General features: G+C 43.0%; 1 long non-coding RNA gene across 1 annotated transcript; it reads right to left on the minus strand.

The window, feature by feature from the left end:
* Positions 1–2,371: 2,371 nt before the first annotated feature.
* LOC135463569 (uncharacterized) lies at positions 2,372–8,034 on the minus strand. Its single transcript, XR_010443559.1, has 3 exons — positions 7,899–8,034; positions 7,483–7,579; positions 2,372–2,521 (listed from the first exon to the last, which is right to left on the minus strand). It is a non-coding gene; the product is annotated as an uncharacterized LOC135463569 (long non-coding RNA).
* Between the last annotated feature and the right edge of the window lie 2,450 nt (positions 8,035–10,484).

Below are 10,484 nucleotides of genomic sequence, written 5' to 3' on the forward strand. Positions count from 1 at the left end.
ATGATGGGTGTGCAGATTATTCCAAACATTTGTGGTCAGCAATACCAGATGATTAACATAAAAGGGGGTGTTGTGGGCGGTGGCTAATAATTGACCAGTGACCAGGTCTTTCTAGTTATCATACATCACACGCTAATATGTGACCAGTGACCAGGTCTTTCTAGTTATCACATGTCACACGCTAATATGTGACCAGTGACCAGGCCTTTCTAGTTATCACACATCACACACTAATATTTGACCACTGACCAGTGATCAGGCATTTGAAATGACCGGTGGGCAGACCCATCATTTGGTGACATTTCGCTGGCAACATGTGACCACTGAGAAAACCTTTGTTGTGACCACGCATCACCGGTAGCACGTGACCGATGAGCAGACCTACAAAGCGGTCACATTACGGGTAGGACGTGACCAGTGATCAGGCATTTCAAATGACCGGTGGGCAGACCCATCATTTGGTGACATTTCGCTGGCAACATGTGACCACTGAGAAAACCTTTGTAGTGACCACGCATCACCGGTAACACGTGACCGATGAGCAGACCTACAAAGCGGTCACACATTACGGGTAGGACGTGACCAGTGATCAGGCATTTCAAATGACCGGTGGGCAGACCCATCATTTGGTGACACATCGCTGGCAACATTTGACCACTGAGAAAACCTTTGTTGTGACCACGCATCACCGGTAACACGTGACCGATGAGCAGACCTACAAAGCGGTCACACATTACGGGTAGCATGTGACCAGTGATCAGGCATTTCAAATGACCGGTGAACAGACCCATCATTTTGTCACACATCGCTAGCAACATGTGACCACTGAGAAAACCTTTGTAGTGACCACGCATCACCGGTAACACGTGACCGATGAGCAGACCTACAAAGCGGTCACACATTACGGGTAGGACGTGACCAGTGATCAGGCATTTGAAATGACCGGTGAGCAGAACCATCAATTGGTCACACATCACTGGCAACATGTGACCACTGAGAAAACCTTTGTTGTGACCACACATCACCGGTAACACGTGACCGTTGAATAGACGTACCAAGCGGTCACACATTACGGGTAGGACGTGACCAGTGATCAGGCATTTGAAATGACCGGTGAGCAGAACCATCAATTGGTCACACATCGCTGGCAGCATGTGACCACTGAGAAAATCTTTGTTGTGACCACGCATCACCGGTAACACGTGACCGTTGAACAGACGTACCAAGCGGTCACACATTACGGGTATCATGTGACAAGTGAGCTAACCTATCACGTGATAGGTAATATGTAGACAGATCACCGACGACATCTGACCAGTGAGCAGGCCTATTCAGTGGCCACACATCACCAGTATCACGGGACCAGTAACCACATCTATCAAGTGGTTAGACATCACCAGTATATTGGGCCCAGTGAGCAGGCCTATCAAGTGGTCAGACATCACCAATATAACGTGACCAGTGACCACACCTATCATGTGGTCAGACATCACCAGTTTAACAGTGAGCAGGCCTATCAAGTGGTCAGACATCACCGGTATCACGGGCCCAGTGAGCAGGCCTATCAAGTGGTCAGACTGGGGTGTTGACCTGGACTGTCTTTTCCCAAAATTCCGTTTACAATATATGTTATGAGTTTAGTATTGTTTAGTCTTAAAACAATTATCACATAATTAAGGCACAATGTGTGTCACTGCAATGATGATGTTGAAATCTACACACTGTGCGAATTTATCTTTTTTCAGATAATCAACGTAGCCACCTTGAATCTAGCAAACTGAAGACTGAAAAATTTCACTTGGCGAAAAGCTTAGGCCTATATACCATCTTTCTGGGCAGCACATTAGACCGCTGGAATAGACAAGAGACAAATTACATACTGTGTTTCAAGATATATAATTAGTAGGCAATATGGGAACCTTTCCAGCTTAATGTCATTCGGTGCAAGCTGTGTGGCCCGTATTTCATTCCTGTCTGTGGGGATCTCTGGACACACCGGTATGGCAGCGTTTACACGATGCTTTTTACCTCATTGACTCATTGAATTCGACAAGTCAAATGGTCCCGACCATCTGATTTGTCGAATGCTACAAATCATATGAAACAGCATGTGTACTCATTCAACAAGTCAAATTGGACGAGTCTCTATGACAAATCGCATCGTCTGAACACGCCTTAGCAGATCCGAGGCTCCAGTGTGCGGTGAGTGCCACCCCAGTGCGTTCCCATCTACAGACTGAGTGAAAGCTGGTGAATTTTTAAATGTTTGTAACGCAGAATCGTTATCGTACTTTAGTGTCACTTTCGGTCATTCAACAGAAGCTTGGCGTGTTATCAACGGCTGAAAGTAATACAGGTCTGAAGCCTTAGGGCAGGTGGAAGAAAACCTTTATTGTTAGGGGGATTTATTCAAATAAGAAGGGCTTGCAGTTGAGGCCATCATCGCCACATTTGCACAGTTCCACTCCGATGATCAGGGAAACACCCATAGGTATGGTCTGCCCGTCCTTTTCGCAATCCGCTGTGTCATTAAAGAAATAATAAACATGTATGAACATATATGTGTGTGCCACATCAAATATAGGCTTGAAAACAAAATACAGGTTTGTCTCAGGTACATGAACTGAGCCCTACACTTTCAGCATGTATACCGCCCTTTCCCTTTATTTATTTACTTATGTGAATTTGTTATAAGTAATATGAATTTCATTTCACACGTATACGGTGGTGGTCCTTTTTATGGAGGAGGAAACCGGATTGACCGGAATAAACCACCGACTTTTTTAAAGTTACTTGTGAACTTTTCCTCATGTGACCGGCAGATATGGACAACATAGTGGTAGAAGACAACCTGGTCTTAGCGAATGTTAGACGCCGCAAAGCTACACACGACCGTCATCGACTGCTTATTGTTATCAAGGAATACGAGCAGCAACAGCGTGGGAATCAAATGCAAACCCCAAAGCATCTGACGCAAACCAAAAACCTCTAACGCAAACCTGACAGAATCTGACGCAAACGACAAATCCTCTGACGCAAGACCCACATCATCTGACGTAAACCACAATGCCTCTGACACAAGCCCCACAGCATCTGATGCAAACCACAAAGCCTTTGACGCAAACCCCACAGCATCTGACTCAAGCCCCACAGCATCTGACGCAAACCACAAAGCCTCTGACGCAAGGCCAACAGCATTTGACGCAAACCAGAAAACTTCTGACGTAAGCCCTCAGCATCTGACGCAAACCACAAAAATCTGACGCAAGCCCCTCAGTTCCTGACGCAAACCAAAAAGCCTCTGACGCAAACCCCACAGCATCTGACGCAAGCTCCACAATATCTGATGCAAACCACAAACTCTCTGACTTAAGCCTCACAGCATCTGACGTAAATCACAAAACCTTCTGACACAAGCCTCGCAGCCTCTGACGCAAACCAAAAGACCTCCGACACAAGCCCCACAGCATCTGACGCAAGCCCCACAGCATCTGACGCAAACCACAAACTCTCTGACTTAAGCCCCACAACATCTGACGTAAATCACAAAACCTTCTGACACAAGCCTTGCAGCATATGACGCAAGCCACAAAACTTCTGACACAAGCCCCACAGCATCTGACACAAATCAAAAAACATCTGACACAAGCCCCACATCATCTGACGCAAACCATAAAATCTCTGACACAAGCCCCACAGCATCTGACACAAAGCACAAACTCTCTGTTGCAAGCTCCTCAACATCTGTCTGTCTGTCTTTTTGTCTGGTTTTCTGTCCTTCCACGGTTTTTCACCATTGCGAGAGACGACACAAATTCAGAGTACTGTCCCTCTATCTGTAGCAGTACATTTGTACATTAAACTGTGGCGTAGGTTTGGGATATTGGAAATTCTTCTAATTACGTGACATATTCACATGAACTGCGTAAATCATCAGTGAAACATAGGCTATTGTTAAAAAGTATTCGTTTTCTGACCAATGCAAACATCGAAGAATATATGGTTTTAAGGTTTGCTTTAAGCGAACTACTTAAAACAAATTCAAACACAAATCGTTCAGGTGGCAATTTATCATCCTGTGGTTGCTGCTCTAGTCTTTACATGCTGATGTCTTATTGTACTGGAAGGTAATGGGAGAATCCCAACTGAGATTCAGTTGATGGACCCATTCTCCACGTAAATCAACTGAGTTAGTATAACACACTGAAAACAGGCGACCGGGACATCATCTCAAAGATTTATGGTTGAAACAACGTAGTTGGCATAAAATTACTGTGACTGTATTACTGGTCCTTTGGATACCCAAAACAAAATGCGATGTGTTTTAAACCGGCCTTATACACACGAGAGCTTCATCCAGTCCATGTGTCCAAAATTCAATCTTGGTGAGCAATAAAAAAACAAAAAACAAGTAATCCATACACTCATTTGGACACGCAGCTGAGGCCAAAGCCTGTCAGATACATTTTACAATGGCATCTCTTAGAAAATCCTAGTGAGAAGGTTTCTCCTTCGGCATACACATTACCGGCAAGTTCACAGCCGTCAGGTGGAGAACAAAAATGTGTCTTGTATGTGTAAACAAAGAATCATGTTTATTCCGCACGCAAGAAGCCTACTACTGGGCTTTTACCTTGTAATATTCATGTGATTATGCACTTTTAATCATATCAGTGATATATAATGTAATAATTATGCCGGTATGCACACACACACACGCACTCACATACACGCACTCACAATCCTCCAGTCCTATGCCGGTATGCACACACACAGACACACGCACACTCACCCAGGTCCGTTCCGATATATAAACATACACGCACTCACAATCATCCATGTCTGTGCCGGTATGCACATACACACGCACACACAATCTTCCAGGTCTTTGCTGGCACACGCACGCACGCACGCACGCAGATCTGTGCCGATATGCACACACACGAGTACACACAAGCATTCACGAACTCTACCAGGTCTGTGTCGGTATGCCCATAAACGCACACACGCACACACAATCTTCCAGGTCTGTCACCGTACAACCTTTCAGGTCTGTGCCGGTATACCCACAGTCACAGTACAACATGTCAGGCCAGTGCCTGTATACACACTGTCACCGTACAACCTTTCAAGTCTATGTCGGTATAGAAACAGTCACAGTACAACCTTTCAGTTCTGTGCCGGTATACACACAGTAACAGTACAAAATACCAGGTGAGTACCGGTATACACACAATCACCGTACAAAATGTCAGGTCAGTGCCGGTATAAACACAGTCATCGTACAAAGATCTGCGCCGGTATAGAAACAGTCACCAAACATCCTTTCGGGTCAGTGCCGGTATAAACACAGTCACAGTACAACATGTCAGATCAGTGCCTGTATACACACTGTCACCGTACAACCTTTCAGGTCTATGCCGGTATAGAAACAGTCACAGTACAACCTTTCAGTTCTGTGCCGGTATACACACAGTAACAGTACAAAATGTCAGGTGAGTACCGGTATACACACAATCACCGTACAAAATGTCAGGTCAGTGCCGGTATAAACACAGTCATCGTACAAAATGTCAGATCTGCGCCGGTATAGAAACAGTCACCCTACATCCTTTCGGGTCAGTGCCGGTATAAACACAGTCACAGTAGAACATGTCAGATCTGTGCCGGTATAAATACAGTCATCGTACAAAATGTCAGATCTGTGCCGGTATACCCACAATTACCGTACAACATGTCAGATCTGTGCCGGTATAAACACAGTCATCATACAAAATGTCAGGTCTGCGCCGGTATACCCACAATTACCGTACAACATGTCAGATCTGTGCCGGTATAAACACAGTCATCGTACAAAATGTCAGGTCAGTGTCGGTATACCCACAGTCATCGTACAACATGTCAGATCTGTGCCGGTATACCCACAGTCATCGTACAAACTGTTAGGTCAGTGCTGGTATACCCACAGTCACCGTACAAAATTTCAGGTCTGCGCCGTTATACCCATAGTAGGGATAAGTTTGGATAATCTTGAAAGTCAGTGGCGAATGATTTCCACTGAATAGCCTAGTGCGTTGTCACCAGACCACGGTAAAACGAGCAGATTTAACTACTGGTCCTAATTATAAAGATTGTAACCTGTTTAAACAGTATGTTACCGGGAGGGCTTCTGAGAAAAGTAATAATGACGATAAATCCACCGAAAACAATAGATTTACTCGTCGTCCTGTAGATGGCCAACCCAAGGCTGGCTGTCCTAAATAACCTGGAAATTCGTACCAAAATGGTGCCACTTTCGAGATGGATTCTAACTACACAGAAGCAAATACCTAAGCCTGTATGGGATGACAACTACCTGTGCATATTGTCGGCATTCCGAACAGCATATGCCTATAGGGGCCTATGCGGTGTGGACGTTGGCTATCTGTTTACTATCTGTTTTTTAGTTTTCAGTTCAGTTAATTGTAGTTTATGACTACTATGTGCGGGTGCCGATGTGGAATTTTAGCTTTATTCCTAGCGAACCTTTCAGCTCTAAAATGGCAATAGCAGGTACAGCTTTTTTTAGGTGGGTACAAAATATCTCCGTCTTCTGATGTAAATCTACACTTTCCAAACGTTGACGTGAATTACACATTAGAATTACACATGGCTAGTTCAGTGTGATGAGATGTCAGAAGTTTTTGGTAAATACGGATACGTCTCCGGTCGTACGTGGGAAGGTCTTCCAGCAAACTGCGGATGGCCTTGAGTTTCCCCCGGGCTCTGCCCGGTTTTACTCCCACCAGAATGCTGGCCGCCGTCGTATAAGTGAAATATTCTTGAGTACGGCGTAAAACACCAATCAAATAAATAAATAAATATAATACGGATACGTGAGTATTTCCGCTAGTCACCGGGGTCCTATTTTGCATTTTAACCCAGTGTGCGTAGGGTACGAGTGAGGTGATATTGTATTTCCGGTTGCTCTAAGAATTCCTGATTTAAAGCTGATTTGAAGAGTTACCAAGCCTGTGAGAAAAGTCAGTAACTGTTTAGATCTACTAAACCCCTATTCCTAAGTAACTGAGATTGTAGTATATGCTGTTTTTTCCTTTAAATGTTTTTTCCCATTTTAAGTAGGTTTGTCCCTGCGAGCTTTTCATTAATGATACATTTTCCCTTTAAAGCTGTAAAAGTGGTATATGTTTGTTTAGTGTTAGTGAGGTGACTTCTTGCGCACTTAAATATAGGGCAGAGGTGGTAGCCATTACCACCATTATCTATCTTGATTATGTCAGCGTAAGTTTGTATTTGCGCTCAACACCGTGCTCAGCAATATTCCAGGCCTGAGAAACCTGACGTTTGTGGATTTGTAAACTCATAAAGTCTATCATAAACAGCATAATTCAAAAACACTGTCGAGTCCGTCAAAAACAGTCATAGTGGCCAAACCCTTGGCACCGATCAAAGTCAGTGGTTGCCGAGTGTAAATACACTTACCTTGTGGAGGTAAAGGGGGAATAGCCACGTTAGCCAGAGTCACGTGACAGATTACGGCACCGACAACACAGAGCCGAAGGATGGAATACATTATTACCTGTGATGAAGACAATGTCAGAGTGTTAGGTGAATATAACACTTTGACGTGGTCACATGTATTCTTATTTCTCCTGGTACTCATAAAAGCAATGTCATATCAAACATATATTATTGTTTTCCGTGAGAGTAGCTTAAGGCTAGACAAAATGAAGCCAGCACGGCTTCAAGAAAATAGCTCCGATCCTTTTTATTTTGTACATATTTCAAACATGTACATGTAGGCAACTTCTTTGATCAGATCAATTCACCGATTTTATTTTCTGGATTATGCCTGTTTGCTAATTATGTTACCTGAACAAACCTTCAGATCAACTCACCTGACGTCAGTTAATTTACCATACTAGTGGCGTTCACTGTGAATGACTCGGGACTTGGCCCCCTCGACAACCTCCACTCTTATATACCATCTTCCGTGCTCTGTTCATTTTAACTGCTGAGCGAAATGGCTTGTTGATGCTAAAGTAAAATTACTTTATTTTATGAGTCTCGCCAAACTTTTGACGATATATGACCAGCTGTTCACTCTCCCTTATTAATGTACCTTTCACGATGCCATCAGTGTCATTGATTAACATCTTAAAAAACGGCATAACATTGGCAAGAAATTCTAATTTTCAAGTATCAAATGAAAATTGTAATAAATTCAACTGAATTCAAATGTATAATAATACTTTACAATACACCAAGCTGTCAGTCACCTCATTAAAATGAATGAAAATGGTTTAATTTAAATGAGTATGCAGCAAAATAAAAATACCATACCACTCCCACAACATATTTAGAGTTTTTTTCCGTTGAGTAGCCCGCAAATTGACTTCTGCGAACGGCCAGTCACGATGTTTCAGGCACACTATTGGGGTACAGACCACCATTAGTTCTATCTATTTTGGAACTCATTTTTTCATTTATCTTTTCATTTTGTAAGACAGGCTATGAAGTGTAGTTGCACTGGCGGCGATATACACACTCTAAGAACACATGTCAAGGTAATTGTGGGTGTAGCTGTAACATTACATGAACTCACGTATAGCTTTTGAGATACAATGTATATCAGCATGCGCTTATAAATTTGTACCACTTATATGGCTTTTCTTTGCCCCGGTGTGTATTTCCGAGATATTGGAATTCATATTTGATTAAATGCAACGTGTAGAAAACATTTTTGCTTCACAATTATTCTGTGTCATCAAGGCGTGTGTATGGAATCCTGCCGAAGTAGCGCTAAACCATTACCATTCAATAATTTTTTCTCTGTATCGAACATATTCGTATATGATTTGATCATAATCTGTCTTTAATATATTGAGAAAACTAAACTAAAAAACTAAACTACGTATAGCTATGTGGAAGACTCGGAGGCGGCCGTAGGTTGACAGGAATTTTCGGGCTCCGATCAACCCCTCACACATGGTCTATATACAGCAGTGAAGCAGGTTACCGTAACCAGATCGAGAATCTAGGTAATTTCTGGTATTCCTATATGTATCAGTATTTAAAATAGTTTAAATGTGACTGATATACGTATAAGCAAACGCCATATGTGTCGACTTCATATCACGCCCGGAAGTTGGGACAAATGCCGTTAAACGTTATCAGACAACTGAAAATTACATTTCTCCTATCTTTGTCTACATTTATAACACGAGAACAAAACTGAACTTAAGAGAGCTTTTCCAAAGGCAGTTAATCGCCAATAACCCCGTTTCGAGATACGAAGAAATATGTAGCAGATCGAGTTACGCCCCTTCCTGACGTTACGTCGTGGCTTAATATACGGAACCGCAGGGTAAATGTGCCAATGTTAAAATTTGTAGGTGTATGGAACAGTGGAAAATAATTAGCTATGGTTAGATCTTCTGAATTATGATGTAGGGTGGATTTGGCTTCTCAATATTAACGTTAGTTTAATCTAAACACGAATACTGCGATGTTACAAAACGGTGTGGCAGCCCCACCCTTGCCGTAAAGCAACGACGTCATTTTGAATTGACAATTTGCCACGTCACTCGACCTGTACCTTACCTTGTTCAACCTTCGGTGCATTAATACCTATATTTCAATAAACTTTACATGCATAAATTGGTTCTACATATTTTGCGTTTTTTATCATAGTTAAATCGGGCAACGTAAGTTGTATGACTCTGAGTGTTTGACTGCTTCAAATACAGCATTTGGAGAGGGACTTTGTACAGATTACCCTCACACTGGCCTCTCCTGTGGCCACGCTGACAATATGTAATCTATGACGCTCCTTGTGCCGTGTGCGCAGTCTAACGGTCCTCCTGCAATATTGTGTACACATATCTGGGTGTCACATATGGGGAAGTTTGTTAGCAGCTTGCCAGGTTACTCCTTTCTATTCCAATATCCCCGGTTTCCTTCATCCATAACACGGGACACCATTGTATTACACGTAATTAATCTGTGTTACGAACAATGCAATCAATAGGTAATGTTAACGTCAAAGAATTTCCAGCAAAGCCGAAGTCGAAACATGCAAAGGGATGGGGAAGCACGAGGCAGGAGGAACACCTATGTTTCAAATCCTGCCATTTCACAGGAAAGCCGGGGTTAACATATATGGAGGATCCGACGACAAGACAGTGGTCCTGGTACTTATTCATACCAGTGAAACTATATGAAGTAAGGTTACACTGTGTTCATGTGATATTGCTGGTTGGGCCTCAGCCATGTCAGAAAGATGACCTTGCAGTTTGTCAAGGAAGGCGAGTTACACCTTCTTGGTGTCCTTTTTGATCTTTTTGCCAGCGACAAGCAAATGCTTCTGGCACGTCCTTTAGAAGGCTTTGGGTGGTCTTGGGGATGGTGTCCCTGGATTGTCGCGCCAAGGACAAATGTTTTTCCATGTTGATGGCAGGACAAACACTGGCTGTGTTTAGCAC

This window comes from Liolophura sinensis, chromosome 1 (genome assembly GCF_032854445.1).
Source record: "Liolophura sinensis isolate JHLJ2023 chromosome 1, CUHK_Ljap_v2, whole genome shotgun sequence".
NCBI lineage: Eukaryota > Metazoa > Mollusca > Polyplacophora > Chitonida > Chitonidae > Liolophura > Liolophura sinensis.